At 38.3% G+C, this 17,468-nt stretch overlaps 1 protein-coding gene across 6 annotated transcripts in view; it reads right to left on the bottom strand.

Annotated features, from left to right (window-relative positions):
- The window catches only part of KIAA1328 (KIAA1328 ortholog), a 340,638-nt gene that overhangs the window by 218,810 nt on the left and 104,360 nt on the right, over positions 1 to 17,468 (bottom strand). The gene's annotated exons all lie outside the window — the stretch shown is intronic.

Genomic DNA, 17,468 nt, shown 5'->3' with positions numbered 1-17,468 from the left:
CAAAGAAAACTTTTTAAAAAACATATGTCCACACAAAACCTTGTATATACATATTCAATATGGCATTATTCCTAATAGTAGAAAAGGAAAACAATCTCAGTGTCCACTGATAAATGAATAAACAAAATGTGGAATATTTATAAATGAATATTATTCAGCCCTCAGAAGGAATGAAGTACTGCTGCACGCTGCAACATGGATGAACCTTAAAAACATGCTAAATAAAAGCAGCCAGACACAAAAGGCCACATAGTCTTTGATTTCATTTGTATAAAATGTTCAGAACAGGCAAATCTATACAGACAGAAATAGATTAGTGGTTGCTAGGGTTAGGGTAGAAGAAATGAAGAGTAACTGCAAACAGGTATGAATTTTGGGGGAAAGGTAATAAACGTGTGCAGGAATTACAAAGTAGTGGTGTTTGCATATTTTGGGAACATACTCAAAACCATTTAATTATATAGTTTAAATGGGTGAATTTTATGTGAATTATGTACATTAAAGCTATTTTAAATCAGCGTGGGGTAGAAATAACACTGTTCTGGCAAGAGTACTGCCAATTTACACAGAAAGTTCCTAACTGTATTAAACATAAAGATACTAGAATTTGATTTTTTTTGTTAAGTTTTCAGTTAAGTCAATATTTCATTAATCAAAACATCACCAGGAAATTTTCTGCCTGTGTACCTCCCTGTATTTTCTATAGTTTGATATAAATAACAGCAATTTAACCTGGGGTACCTTCTCTCACACCTCCTAAAACTCGCCAAGTGTTCAAGATGAAAATACTGAATTGGAAAAGGTCCGCTAACTTTGTAGACCAGGTGCCTGGGAGACAAATAGTTCTACCCAAGACAGAGTTCTGTTCCTTACTTCTCACTGTACTAATTTCCTCCCCAGGATCTTTTTCCCTTCAGATCATTTTCATATCTCCCCTTAACACTTATGTATGCTGTTGGTATAAGAATTACTATCCAATGGGATTTATTCTGTATAAATACTTTTACTACCGATCATCATGATTAAGGGCTGAAATATTATTTCTCAAATGTCAAAAATGGTGTCTGGATTCAGTATTCCTTAACATTTTCATAACCTAATCATTGCTTCTGGGCAGATTCTTGCTCTAATAACTTTTGCCAATCATGACTGCATAAATAACCAATTGCTTCATTATTCTCATTATTAACCTTTAACAAAAAAGGAGCCAGAGGTAGATGATAGAAGAGGAGCTAGTTCACAGGGAAAGGACAGGTTACTAAACTTAGGGAATACATTAATTAGAAGAGCCTGTTGAATTCTTAGCATCTTAAATAACAACAATAGCGTAAATGATGGTCTAAATAGGTTTTCAGAGTCAACCTACATTAGACTAGTCTGGTTTTATATTTCCATAGGAAGCAAGCTCCAAAAGAAGAGAATGATTTGTGGTGGTCCCAGGAGTCTCTGCCGGCTATTATGTATATAAAAAGAAATTCTTATTCTTGCTGTTACCATAGGCAGTAATTTTTATAGTAGGTGAACATATTAGGTCACAGAATATGAATTTTACTCTGGAAAAATCAAGCACAATTATATAGCTTAGGAGTAAAATGTCAGTGTTTGAAACAAATTATAGGCAAATTCATTTAAACACATGCTATGTGGCAGAATATAAAAACAGGTAGGCCTACCTTTATCAATTTTTAATGTCTTTTTTGATATAGCAGATTTCAAAATGCCCTCCCCTTTCCTTCTCCCTAGCACAATGAGACTTCAACTCTCCATCTGGAGAGAAAGATTTATGTTAGGAAAATGCAGATAAAATGCCCTTCTCAATGATTTTGGGGATACAATGAAAGAGAAGATATATTTAACTTAATCCTGACCAACTGACAGAAAAAAATGAAATAGATGTTAAAAACCAAACTTAAGGGAAAGTGTAGACCAAAATATGACATGAATTTAAAATGCTGTAGTCTGCCTAACCACTGTTTAAGAAGTGGAAGAAACAGCTGTCACTGCAACCTCTTCAAAGAAATAAGTCTTTATTAGATAACACAAATAAATATAAATTAGTATTAAGCAAGATTACATCAAAACCTAAGCATCAAATTAATTAGCTGAAATGGCTGTGGAAAATAATCATTTTGTAAAGCTTAAAATCTTAACACTAAAATTCATTAGATAAGTAAAAGTAAAGAGCAGAATGAATAAGGGGATGAGTAAAAGAATAAAAACTGTATGAGACAAAAATCATGGGTGGAGAGCGGAAGGGCCAGAGATAGGATATACTACTAGGGAGCTGCCAGAGTAATGAAACATCATTTAGGCTGAAATAATTCCCCTCGCCTAGCAGAGTCCAATCCCACCACTCCACCGCACCCTTGTCTCTGACATCTGGGTTGCTTAGACTGGTACTTAAATAATCTTGATCTAATACAGAACTTAATGTAGAGAGGCCTCTGTGAAAAGACAAAAAAGGTGAATCATTAAATTTAAGAAAAAGATTCTCCTTTTCTGGAGCCAAGACTCCTTAGAAAAATGGCTGAACCCCATTTTGGGGTAGAGAAAACTTGAAACACTTGTTGTGCTGTAAAATGCAAGAAAGTGTTAAAAGACAAATAGACGGGGGCTTGTCACAAGAATAGAAGATAGCAGCCAGGTGCAGTGGCTCACGACTGTAATCCCAACACTGTGGGAGGCCGAGGCCATCCTGGCCTATATGGTGAAACCCCATCTCTACTAAAAATACAAAAATTAGCTGGGCGTGGTGGTGTGTGCCTGTAGTCCCAGATACTTGGGAGGCTGAGGCAGGAGAATCGCCTGAACCTAGGAAGAGGAGGCTGCAGTGATCAGAGATTGCACCAGTGCACTCCAGCCTGGCAACAGAGTAAGACTCCATCTCAAAAAATAAAAATAAAAAATTAGCAGGGCATGGTGGCAGGCACCTGTAATCCTAGCTACTCGGTAGGCTGAGGCAGGAGAACCACTTGAACCTGGGAGGCGGAGGTTGCAGTGAGTCGAAGTTGCACCATTGCACTCTAGCCTGGGTGACAAGAAACTCTGTCTCCAAAAAAAAAAAAAAAAGACTAGGAGATAGCCTGAAGAGGGATGCCTACTAACCACATTTGGGAAATTTTGAGCACTGAAATATCACTAATTAATAGAATACTGAATAAATAAAAATCCACCATTTCATGGTAACGCTTCAAAAGGAGAAGAAAGGATGGATAAAGTGAAGTCAGGCCTGTGATCCCAGCACTTTGGTAGCTTGAGACAGGCGGATCACCTGAAGTAAGGAGTTCGAGACCAACCTGCCCAACATGGCGAAACCCCATCTTTACTACAAATAAAAAAAATTAGACGGGTATGGTGGTGGACGCTTGCAATCCCAGTTACTTGGGAGGGTGAGGCAGGGGAATTGCTTGAACCCGGGAAATGGAGGTTTCAGTGAGCTGAGATCGAGCCACTGCACTGCAGCCTGGGCAATAAGAGCAAAACTCCATCTCAAAAAAAAAAAAAAAAAAAAAAAAAAAAAAAAAAAAAAAACACAAAAAAAAAAAAAAAAAAAAAAAAAAAAAAAGTCCTTCTTTACAGAAGAAAACAAGCTAATTACTTAGAAGAATGGTCAAATTTTAAATCACCATTTTAGGACCCCCAATGTAATAACGAATTCAGGCAAGGATCATCAATGGATACTAAAACCATCAGGTAAAAGGTTAGTGAATTAGATATTCCTAAGGTCTGACAATTAATTACAGCAAAGAAGAAAATGTACCTTTCAATGGTACAATCTGGTGGTCAATATTCAAATTAATTTAGGACCACTAATAAGCAGAAAAACAAATTCTGTCCAATTGAATGAAGTAGGCATTATCACTTATGTTTTAATCTGAATCTAATCAAATTTGTAAACCTAACTTCCACTTCACAGAATTTAGAAGGAATAAGGGACAAATTAAATGATACCATAAGAAACAATCAGACAAATCTAGTATATGGGAGATTTTGCAAAGCACTTGGCCTGAACTCTTCAAAAGGTCAATGTCTTAGGGGAAAAGGTTTGGGGGGTAGGAGGCCTATTTTAGATTAAAAGACCAAAAACCCAACCAAATGCAACCCACGAAGCATAACTGAATCCTTGTTCAGGGAGAAAAATAGAAAAGACATTCTTGGAACAACTAGAAAAATTAGAATATGGACTCAATAACAGTTAATACTATGGAATTACTACTCATTTCATCAAGTATCATCTGGTTTATAAAGTAAAATGTTCTAATTCTTATGAGACAAGTCTGAGGTAGTTAGGAGTTATATGTGACACTTGCCACTTCACTTAGCTGTGTATTAGATCAAGATTACTAAGTACCTGTCTAAGCATCCCAAGTATCAGAGACAAGTGGTATTTTCTGTGATACTGAGAAAAATAAGCAAATCATTTTTTTTTTTTTAATGGAGACTTGTACCCAGGCTGGAGTGCAATGGCATGATCTCGGCTCACTGCAACCTCTACCTCCCAGGTTCAAGCAATTCTCCTGCCTTAGCCTCCCGAGTAGCTGGGACTACCGGCATGCACCACCATGCCCACCTAATTTTTTGTATTTTTAGTAGAGATGGGGTTTCACTGTGTTAGCCAGATGGTCTCAATCTCCTGACCTTGTGATCTGCCTGCCTCAGCCTCCTAAAGTGCTGGGATTACAGGTATGAGCCAGCATGCCCAGCCAGCAAATAAATTTTTATAAAACTTTATATCTGTAAGTAAATTTATAATTTATATAAATTTCTATTATATATGTATATATTTCTATATATAGAGCTATATACATTTATATATATATATATATATATGTGTATATATATATATATATATATATATACATATATATATATGGTTGTTGGCACTGGCTATATCTGCTTTGCCCCCTCTCGTGTGTATTTTTATATGAATATAATTATATTTTATATATAATTACATATGTCTATAGCTTTAGAACAGTTATTTATATAGCATATATATTACATATTATAAATATATTCACATATAAATATATAAGTATACATATAAATATTTATATAAATACACATGAGAGGTGACAAAGCATATATAGCCAATGTCAACAACTGAAATCTAGGTAGAAGGTACACAGTGTTTCAATGCCATTGTAGGGAGCCAGAACATCACATCCCCTATGTAGTCATCAGCAGCAGGGCTGCTGTGAACTTTAGTTGAACTTCAGGGAAATGAAACCACAGGAGGATGTGTGTGTGTTGGAGAGAACAGATGGACCTAGAGAGATAACCAGCTTTCACTGACCTTGGTGCAGGATAGTTTCTCAGCTGAAGTATATTAACTAAAGTATGAGAATAATAACCACAGGCTGTTCTAAGTGACTGCACCCTCCCTCTGCTATGTGCCTTTATGAACTTATAAAATAAAGCACAATGAGATAGCCTGGGGCCAGAGAGAGTGACATCCTCATCTCCTGGACCACCTGGCCCAGCTTTCTGTATCTCTGTGTCTGTGTCTTTATCCCCTGCCATTCCCTCTTAGGTCCTTGAACCCTTGTGCAGTGCGGTATGTGGCAAATGCCATATTGTCAACTATCTATATACTTGGAAGTTTTCATAATAAACCATTGCAGGAAAAGTCTTTTTTTTTATTTTGGTTTTTGTTGTTTGCATTTTTTTAATTTTTATCTTTCTACTATTACTTCATCTCTTCTTGTCTTCCTACTTCTACCACAAGTTACCATGTGAGAAGCTGAAACTTGAGCATCAGGTCAGTCTCCTAAGAGTTCTCTACAATCACGTGTCCTTGGTCAGTAAGTCAGGTGACAAACTGTTACTATGATCTGATGATATACTAACCAGAACCTGTCCCTGGAGCCAGGAAGAGGCACATACAAGACAGCAAAAATGCCATGCAAAAAAGGCCTGCCAAGCTTTCTTCCAGTCACTTACCAAGTGTCTTCTGAATACAATGTAACAGGCATATCTTATGCCTTTGTACAATGTACAAAGGCAGTACTGTGGAGTCAGTAAAAGCACAGACTTAGGTGTCAGTCCAACATTCTTGGCTCAAATCTTAACTCTGGTACTTAGTAATGATGTAACTTAGGGCAAGTAACTTCTCTGACATCTTCATCTAGGATGTACCAAGTAGGCAGGGTGTGCAGTACGCCTGGCTGACAAATCACCAGGTTCAAAGGCACGAAAAAAGTGATCAATATGTACATTAAGGGAACTACAAGAAGCATGGCATGGATGGTTAACTGGTCCTGAGTGGGACAGAATGAGTGAAAAGGCTACTGAGACTAACAGGGTCTACATCTCAAATGTTACCCTAAGTTGTTTAGATTTTATTTCTATTTAAATCATTGATGTCTTATAGTTAATTTGCATTTCATAAAGATACCTCTGGTAGGAGTGTAAAGGATGGATCAGAGGGCTTAAGACTAGAATCAAAGCAACCAATTAGAAAATCATTACAAAAGTCTAAGCAAGAGATGAGAGGGGTGTGAGCTGGAGAAATCAGGGGATAAGGGGTTAAAAAGGGACATTTAAGGCAATGTCAGCTTATGAACTGGATGACAAGATGAATGACCAGATGTCTGATTCCATTTATAATACACAGAATACAGAATAGAAAGAAAAGGTTTTGGGAGAGTGCAGATTTAGAACACAGAGTTAAAGATGCTTGGGAGAGTTTAGTGGAAACAGTCAAGAGGGGACACTTGGATTCCTGGGTATGAAATTCAGAAAAGCTGTCTGAGTAGAAATAGACATTTGAGAGTTAATCAATTCATATGTGGTGGCTGAAGGCATGGGAATGGATAACATTGCCCAGGGAGTGCACAGATTTTGTTTGTTCGTTTGTTCATTCATCAATTCAACAAATAAGTCAAAAAGGGCAGGAATTTTTATGTTTTGTTTACTACTGAATTCCTTAGCTTATACAGTGCTCAATAAATATTTATTAAATTAATAAATATAATGAGTACATTAACATCTGCGACTGAACTAGATACCAGACATTCAATAACAAACAAGACTAACACTATCTCCTTTAGGGAGCAAGAAAGGCAGGTAATCAAACACAAAGAAGAACAAATGAAGAGTAATAACAAGAACATTATGTAGTGCTGTAGGAACACTTTTTAAGAGGACCCAAATGGGCAAGGAGCCAGGGAAAGCCTCTTAGAGAAAAGAATGTTCCAGCTGTGAGAAGATAAGGAGGCCAATGTAACAATGACATGTAAAGGACAGGCAGAGAAAAAGATAAATAATAAAGATAAATACAAAGATGAAGTCAACTGTGTCCAGTGCTGAAGAGTGGCCACCACCATTAAAGACTGAGTTGAGAAGCTATTGGTGACACTTACAAAACTGTCAGTTTGACATTACTTGGTTGTTCATCATCTCCCCCCACTATTTGGTAGATGAACAGTTAGGCTATTTTCTAGTCGGAGAGATGTTTTATTCAGGATTATCCTTGGATAAGAATCTGAGGTAAAGCCATCTGACTCCACTGGAAAGCAATCCATTAATCACAGACTTTTCAGTAAATACAGAATCCAAAGATTTTCACTACGGCAGGTACTTCCTTTACTCTGAATGCCTACAAACCATATATTAAGATAGCATATCATGTTTATTCTGCTTAGAATGTTCTGCCTGCCCCAATCCAAAATTTCTACTTGCCATTAAAACTTAATGTTTATGTCACCTCTTCCTCCAAGCTTTCACTGACCTCCCAGGCAGAGTTAGGCACTTTTATTATAGTAAATACCAAAAAGCTAAAATTATTTGACTACATTACTATCACCTGTAACAGACCACGTTTTCCTGGAAACCGTAGCATACTAATCTTGGTATTTCTTCAGCACATAGCAGGCACTTCAAAAATGTTAGAGGAATGAGTATAGAAATAAAAGTAAAGGAGCTCCTATTGAATTTTCATGTTAGCTTTGAGTTTGGAATGGAAACAAACCATAGATAGAAAATGTGGTCTTTAGCCAAGAAGATGCCTTAAAATAATATTGACTAATTAAAAATTAAAATTTGTTTTTCCAAGAAGGCCGAATAGGAACAGCTCTGGAGTGCAGTTCCCAAAGAAAACAGCATAGATGGTAAGTGCTCACCACATCTCCAAACACGTTTTCACTGCCCACAGACCAGGAGATTCCCGGGCTGAAAATCACTGCAAGTTTTCAGCATGGAGGTTTCAGCCAGCGCCACGTCGGTCCACAGAAACTCACACAAGTGTGGGCTGCCTTTTCGGCCAGCATCCTGCATGCCTGGGAGACAGAGCTGCCCATTCAACTGAAAGGGAGGGGGCTAAGACAGGGAGTCAGGGGATCTGGTTCAACGGGTACCACCCTCACAAAACAAGCAATCTGAAATGCTCTGGATTGAGAGTGTCGCAGCAAGCACAGCTGGAACCAGGACCATCCAGCTCAGTGGAAGGAAGGGCGTCCCCCAATACTGAGGCAGTGTGCCACTACCGAGGCAGTTCACACAGTGCAGAGCAGAGCCTGAAGCAGCTCAGCAATGCCTCTGCTGGCAGACTGTGACAAGACTACTCTGTGTGGGGCAGGGCATCTATAAAAAAAGGCAGCAGCACAACAGGGACTTATAAATAAAGCAGACCTTCCTAGGACAGAGCACATGGGAAAAGAGGTAGTTATGAGTTCAGCTACAGCAGACTTAAAGGTACCTGCCCAGCAGCTCTACATGGAACAGAGGCATTCCCAGCACAGCACTTGAGCTTCTATAAGGAACAGGCTATCTCCTCAAGCAGCTCCCAACCCCTGTATACCCAAAGAGACATTTCATAAAGGGGAGCTCAGGCCAACATCTGGCGGGTACCCATCTGGGACGAGGATAGCAGAGGAAGAAACATGCAGCAACCCTTGCTGTTCTGCAACCCCATGGGCAATCCCCAGGGAAGCAAGGTCTGGAGTGGACCTCCAGCGGTCCTGCAGCAGAGGGGCCTGACTGTTAGAAGGACAACTAAGAAGCAGAAAGAAATAGCTTCAACATCAACAAAAAGGACATCTACTCGGAGACCCCATCTGAAAGCTACCAACTACAAAGACCACAGGTAGATAAAACCACTAAGATGGGAAGAAACCAGCGCAAAAAGGAGGAAAACAACAAAAACCAGAATGCCTCTCCTCCTCCAAGGGATCACAACTCCTCACCAGCTACGGATCAAAGATGGATGGAGAATGAGTCTGATGAACTGACAAAAAACAAGCTTCAGAAAGTGGATAATAACAACCTTCTCAGAGCTAAAAGAACCTGTTCTAACCCAATGCAAAGAAACTAAGAACCGAGAAAAAAGGTTAGATGAGATGCTAACTAGAATAAACAGCTTAGAGAAGAATATAAATGACTTGATGGAGATGAAAAACACAGCATGAGAACTTCACAAAGCATACACAAGTTTCAATAGCCGAATTAACCAAGCAGAAGAAAGGATATCAGAGATCAACTCAATGAAATAAAACGAGAAGGCAAGAATAGAGATAAAACAGTGAAAAGAAATGAACAAAGCCTTCAAGAAATATGGGATTATGGGAAAAGACCTAATCTACATTTGATAGGTGTACCTGAATGTGACGGAGAGAATGAACCCAAGGTGGAAAATACTCTTCAGGATATTATCCAGGAGAACTTCCCCAACCTAGCAAGGCAAGCCATCATTAAGGTCCAGCAAATACAGAGAACACCACAAAGATATTCCTCAAGAAGAGCAACCCCAAGGCACATAATCATCAGATTCACCAGGGTTGAAACAAAGGAAAAAATTCTAAAGGGAGCCAAAGAGAAAGGTAAGATCACCCACAGAGGGAAGCCAAACAGACTCACAGCAGATCTCTTGACAGAAACCCTACAAGCCAGAAGAGAGTGGGGGCCAATATTCAACGTCCTTAAAGAAAAAAACTTTCAACCTAGAATTTCATATCCAGCCAAACTAAGTTTCATAAGCGAAGGAGAAATAAAATCCTTTACAAACAAGCAATTGCTGAGAGATTTTGTCACCAACAGGCCTGCCTTACAGAGCTCCCAAAAGAAGCACTAAACATAGAAAGGAACAGCCAGTACCAGCCACTCCAAAAACATACCAAATGGTAAATACCATCGACACAATAAAGAAAATGTGTCAACTAATGGGCAAAACAACCAGCATCATCATCAAAATGTCAGGATCAAATTCACACCTAATATTAACCTTAAATGTAAATGGACGAAATGCCCCAATTCAAAGACGAGGACTGCAAATTGGATAAAAAGTCAAAACCCATCGGTGTGCTGTATTCAGGAAACCTATCTCATGTGCAAGGACACACATAGGCTCAAAATAAAGGGATGGAGGAGAATCTACCAGGCAAATGGAGAGTAAAAAAAAAAAAAGCAGGAGTTGCAATCCTAGTCTCTGATAAAATAGACTTTAAACCAACAAAGATCAAAACAGACAAGGAAGGGCACTACATAATGGTAAAAGGATCAATGCATGAAGAAGAACTAACGATCCTAAACATATACACAGTCAATACAGGAGCACCCAGATACATAAAGCAAGTTCTTAACTACCTACAAAGAGACTTAGACTTAGACTCCCACACAATAATAGTGGGAGACTTTAACACTCCACTGTCAATATTAGAAAGATCAACAAGACAGAAAATTAACAAGGATATCCAGGACTTGAACTTAAATCTGGACCAAGCAGACCTAATAGAAATCTACAGAACTCTCCACCACAAATCCACAGAATATATATTCTTCTCAGCACCACATCGCACCTACTCTAAAATTGACCACATAATTGAAAGTAAATCCCTCCTCAGCAAATGTGAAAGAACGGAAATCATAAACAGTCCTTCAGACCACACCGCAATCAAATTAGAACTCAGAATTCAGAAACTAACTGAGAACCGCACAACTTCATGGAAACTGAACAACTGGCTCCTGAATGTCAACTGGATAAACAATGAAATGAAGGCAGAAATAAAGATGTTCTTCAAAACCAATGAAAACGAAGACACAATGTTCCAGAATCTCTGAGACACATTTAAAGCAGTGTCTAGAGGGACATTTATAGCAATAAATGCCAACCAGAGACGTGAGGAAAGATCTAAAATCAACATCCTATCATCAAAATTGAAAAAGCTAGAGGAGCAAAATGAAAAAAACTCAAAAGCTAGCAGAAGACAAGAAATAACTAAGATCAGAGCAGAACTGAAGGAGATAGAGATACAAAAAAATTCTTCAAAAATCAATAAATGCAGGAGCTGGTTTTTTTGAAAAGATCAACAAAATAGATACACCACTAGCCAGATCAATAAAAAAGAAAAGGGAGAAGAATCAAATAGATCCAATAAAAAACAATAAAGGGAATATAACCACTGACTCCACAGAAATACAAATTCTAATCAGAGACTACTACAAACAACTCTATGCATATAAACCAGTAAACCTAGAAGAAATGGATAAATTCCTGGACACTTGCACCCTCCCAAGCCTAAGCCAGGAAGAAGTTGAAACCTTGAACAGACCAGTAACAGGGGCTGAAGTTCAGGCAGCAATTAATAGCCTACTAACCAAAAAAAAGTCCAGGTCCAGACGGGTTCACAGCTGAATTCTACCAGATGTACAAAGAGGAGCTGGTACCATTCCTTCTGAAACTATTCCAAATAATCCAAAAAGAAGGAATCATTCCCAAATCATTTTATGAGACCAACATCATCCTGATAGCAAAACCCAGCAGAGACTCAACAAAAAAGGCAAACTTCATACCAATATCCATGATGAACATAGATGCAAAATCTTCAATAAAATACTGGCAAACTGATTGCAACAGCATATCAAAAAGCTTATTTATCACGATCAAGTAGGCTTCATTCCAGGGATGCAAGGCTGGTTCAACATACAGAAATTTACAAATGTAATTCACCACATAAACAAAACGAAAGACAAAAATCACATGATTATCTCAATAGATGCTGAGAAGGCCTTTGACAAAATTCAACAGCCCTTTATGCTAAAAACTCTCAATAAACTAGGTATCGACGGAACATATCTCAAAATAATAAAATCTATTTATGAAAAACCTACAGCCAATATCATACTGAATGGGCAAAAACTGGAAGCGCATTCCTTTTGAAATCCGGCACTAGACAAGGATGCCCTCTGTCACCCCTCCTATTTGATATAGTATTGGAAGTTCTAGCCAGAGCAATTAGGCAAGAAAAAAAAATAAGGGTATTTGATTAGGCAAAGAGGAAGTCAAATTGTCTCTATTTGCAGACAACATGATTGTATATTTAGAAGTCCCCATCATCTCAGCCCAAAATCTCCTTAAACTGATAAGCAACTTCAGCAAAGTCTCAGGATACAAAATCAATGTGTAGAAATCACAAGCATTTATATACACCAATAACAGACTAACAGAAAGCCAAATCATGAGTGAACTCCCATTCACAATTGCTACAAAGAGAATAAAATACCTAGGAATACAACTAACAAAGGACATAAAGGACCTCTTCAAGGAGAATTACAAACCACTGCTCAAGGAAATCAGAGAGGACACAAACAAATGGAGAAACATTCCATGCTCATTGTTAGGAAGAATCAATATCATAAAAATGGTCATACTGCCCAAATTTGTAGATTCAATGCTATCCCCATCAAGCTACCAATGACCTTCTTCATAGAATTGGAAAAAACCGCCTCAAACTCCATATGGAATCAAAAGAGAGCCCACATAGCCAAGACAATCCTAAGCAAAAAGAATAAAGTTGGAGGCATCATGCTACCTGATTTCGAACTATACAACAAAGCTACAGTAATCAAAGCAGGATGGTACTGGTACTAAAACAGAGATATAGATCAATGGGACAGAACAGAGGCCTTGGAGGCAATGCCACACATCTACAACCATCTGATCTTTGACAAACCTGACAAAAACAAGCAATGGGGAAAGGATTCCCTGTTTAATAAATGGTGTTGGGAAAACTGGCTAGCCATGTGCAGAAAGCAGAAACTGGACCCCTTCCTGACGCCTTACACTAAAATTAACTCCAAATGGATTAAAGACTTAAACATAAGACCTAAAATCATAAAAACCTTGGAAGGAAACCTAGGCAAAACCATTCAGGACATAGGCATAGGCAAGGATTTCATGACTAAAACACCAAAAACATTGGCAACAAAAGCCAAAATAGACAAACGGGACCTAATTAAACTCCGGAGCTTCTGTACAGCAAAAGAAACAATCATTAGAGTGAACCAGCAACCAACAGAATGTGAAAAAATTTTTGTAATCTGTCCATCTGACAAAGGGCTAATATCCAGAATCTACAAAGAACTAAAACCGATTTACAAGAAAAAAATAAACCCATCCAAAAGTGGGAGAAGGACATGAACAGACACTTTTCAAAAGAAGACATATATGAGGCCAACAAACATATGAAAAAATGTCCATCATCACTGATTATTAGAGAAATGCAAATTAAAACCACATTGAGATAACCACCTCATGCCAGTTAGAATGGCAATCATTAAAAAATCTGGAGACAACAGATGCTGGAGAGGATGTGGAGAAATAGGAACACTTTTACACTGTTTGTGGGAGTGTAAACTAGTTCAACCACTGCGGATGACAGTGTGGCGATTCCTCAAAGACCTAGAAATAGAAATTCCACTTGACCCAGCAATCCCATTACTGCGTATGTATCCAAAGGATTATAAATAGTTTTATTATAAAGACACAGGCACACATATGTTCACGGTAGCACTGTTTACAACAGCAAAGACTTGGAACCAACCAAAATGCCCATCGACGATAAAATGGACAAGAAAAATGTGGCACATACATACCATGAATACTATGCAGCCATAAAAAATGATGAGTGTCCTTTGTAGGGACATGGATGAACCTGGAAACCATCATTCTCAGCAAACTGACACAAGAACAGAAAATCAAACCCTGCATGTTCTCACTCATAGGCAGGTGCTGAACAATGAACACACGGACACAGGGAGGGGAACATCACACATTGGGGTCTGTTGGTGGGGGGGCCAAGGAAGGGACAGTGTGGGAGGGGTGGGGAGGTCGGGGAGGGATAACATGGGGAGAAATGCCAGATGTGGGTGACCGGGGGATGGAGGCAAAAAACCACATTGCCATGTGTGTACCTATGCAACAATCCTGCATGATCTGCACATGTACCCCAGAACCTAAAGTACAATTAAAAAAAAAAATTAAAATTTTTTCTAACCAAGCAAGATTCTCCTATCTTAAATATGGTTTCTGACTATGTCAGATTGCTCACCTTATAATTATTTCCTTTTCTCCCTTTTGAGAAAAAGAGTACACATTTTCTGATATAAATTAAGGTCCAAATTATATATCTAGTTTAGTACTCATTGATAATATATGCAACTGAAAATGGATTGTTTGTAAAAAGAAAACCTGATTCCAAGATCAAGTGGTTCACAGAGCTAGATAAGAATTTCACCTAAATATTTATACCCATTTATGAAGTTGTGATCTGTGATACAAGTCTGAAATCTTCAATTAAAAGAAAAATGTATGGCAAATTCAGTATATGGCCATGTTATTTTTCAATTTCCCGAGGACAGTAATCCATTGGGGAGGGGAACAAAGTACAACACAGCAGAAAACTCAATGCTCTGTACACTTAAATAGGGAAACAAGAATGAAGTGAACCAATCACTCTTCTGGACTCTAATTCATTTTGTTTGAATACCTGAACAAAAACATGAGCCACGGAATGTTATCTAATTAGAGTATTTAAGTAGCTCCTTTAGAGTTATGTAAGTCCCTACCCTTGTTTCTTGCAGAATTGCAAATCAAGACTGGGGGTCAGAAACAGACTTGAAATTGAGATGCCTTACATTCTTTTTCTCAGGTCATTAGACCCTACGGATTTTAGGAAAAACTACCTACACAATGGAGACACAAGGTTTATTTCTCCAACTTTAAAGGTAAGGATACTTATTTAAAAGTTTGTATCCAGACATCCTAAAAAGCAGGTTATCAATGTGGCAGATGGACCAGAACTTTGATTTCAAGTTTTTATAGTTTCCTTTTCACAAAATAAGAGAATATACATTTTCAAGCATTCACTGTGCACATTAAAGACAAGGTTGAGAAAGCATTTTTATTGGAAACCATGCATTTTCTTTTGCTTCTAACATGCTTAAAAATTTGTTTTTTGTTTAAAAGTTCTAGGTTTCAGCTGGACCTTAAGGAGAAATACTTTCCCCATTTGGAAAGGCTGCTTTAAATCAATTCAGCCTTTCATGAGTTACAGGAACTACCTTAGAACTGCAGAAGGAAAAAAGCTGCTATCATAACTCTCTACCAAGAAATTTCCTTATAAAGTAAACTGCACAACAATGACGAATACTTAAAAACTCCCAATTTCAAAAAGTGAAAATTACTGACAATATAGACTATGGAAAATGGTCTGCACACTAAGCTCTCCAGACCCTGAAAGGCTGATCAGTGAAGTTATGTGAATAATGCTTTGTGAATCGGAGTGAAACATATCAGCCTGGAATTACCAGCTTCAACTATGAGAAAGAGACTGAATGCTCCTTAAAAAAAAAGTGATGTCGTTCTACTTCCGATCTTCAAACAAGAGATTTGTTCTTGCCATTAAAGCATTTCATGAGCTACCAATTTTAATACATATGATATCTCTCTTTCTTCATAGTCCTGCCAAAATAAAATTCTAATCCCCTCAACTGACTGAATGAAGGCTGCCCTTCGCTGAGGGCGTTCCAAAGTAAACCTGAAAAACAAGTTCAGGCCTTAATGGGAAGGGGAGGTCAGACATGCCTCATTATACCCTCCTCCTTTTGGAATTCAGGCACAATTGACCAACATTAACATTAGAACAGAGATCTTAAGACTGGCAAAGCAGTCTCTTGGCAGCAATGAGGTATCAAATTCCAACCTGATTTTACTATAGCATCATATGACAGATACCAGGCCCTGAAAGAAATCAAAGTGTTTTACCCCAAAATATACTTCTTTGACATATTTTGAAATGGTCCTGCAAAGTTGTCTCTTGTGGAGAAAATCTACATTATGTAGAGAATCCCCTTCCCTTTCCAGTTCTTTTTCTGTTCCTGAAGAGATTAGCTGTGAGTGTTAACACCTGGTAAACGTTGGAATAGAAAACACTTGCCATTTATTGCCTGTAAGGGTGCCCACCTATGAGGCATAATAAAAACTGGCATAATAAAATCCTTGGTCTACACTACCCCTAATCTCAACCAGACACTCCTTTCTATTGATTACTGGTCTTTACATAATAACTTAACTCTTCTGACCAACTGCCAAAAATCAGAAAATCTTTGAATCCACCTATGACCTAAATGCTCTCACTTCCAGTTGTCTCACCTTTCAGACTGAATCCATGTACACTTTACATGTATTGATTTATGTCTGCCAGTAACTTGTCCCCCTAAAAAGTATAAAATCAAGCTATTATGCAACCAAGTTGGGCACATGTTCTCAAGATATTCTGAGGTTGTGTCACAGGCCTTGGTTACCCATATTTGGCTCAGAATAAACCTCCTTAAATATTTTACCCAGTTTGACTCTTTTCATCAACATTCCTATATTGTCTCCTTGAACTATTTTATCTTGCAGTGTAAGACAATCCATTTCTTAGTGGAAATGTAAACTGAGTCTAAGCAGTCCCTCAATCTTCTTTCTCCCACACAGAGCAATCCACTGGATCAAGTGTTCCTCATATACAGTATTTCATCTTCCAGCGCTATCATTTTTATGCTTGTCATCTCTCCCTTCTTCAGAGATCTCATCAGAGTTCTCTTTTAAGAATAAGATACTATTATCACCTATTTCACAATTAAACACCTATCACCAGGAACAGATGCCTGAACTAGACTATCTCTGGATAGCTCAGTATAATCTCTACTTGAAGGTGGTGGACTTCTAAGTGCTTGAAAGACATATTTAATTCTTATTAAAAGAAAAAAGCCATGATGTACTATTATTAATCTCATTTTACAAATAAATCTGCAGCACAGAATGTGTCAGGCCTCCATGTGCAAGCCTGAACCCAGAAAGTCCCAAGTCCTGCCTGCCTCAGCTGATTGTCCTCCCACCCCCAACCTGCATTCGCTATTATCCCTGATCACCCAGCAGAGCTTCCCTTGGACATTAAGCTTCTCCTCCTACCCTGCCAACTCAACTGTTATTATGATAATGTGAATACTCCCCACCCCACCCTGCCATCTTAACTGTTCTTGCTCTGTAAATATCCCTCCACCCCACCCTACCATCTCAAATACTCTTACGCCTTACCCCATCCACCACTCTAACTGAACTTATGGTAATGTATACTCCTTGCCCCTATCCCCACTACTGTAACTGATCTTACCTGTAACTTTCCAGTACCCACCCCAAACCTATAAAA

This window comes from Cebus imitator, unplaced genomic scaffold, assembly GCF_001604975.1.
Source record: "Cebus imitator isolate Cc_AM_T3 unplaced genomic scaffold, Cebus_imitator-1.0 Scaffold342, whole genome shotgun sequence".
Lineage (NCBI taxonomy): Eukaryota > Metazoa > Chordata > Mammalia > Primates > Cebidae > Cebus > Cebus imitator.
The sequence above is the reverse complement of the archived record's forward strand: the minus strand, read 5'-3'. Positions and strand labels throughout refer to the sequence as shown.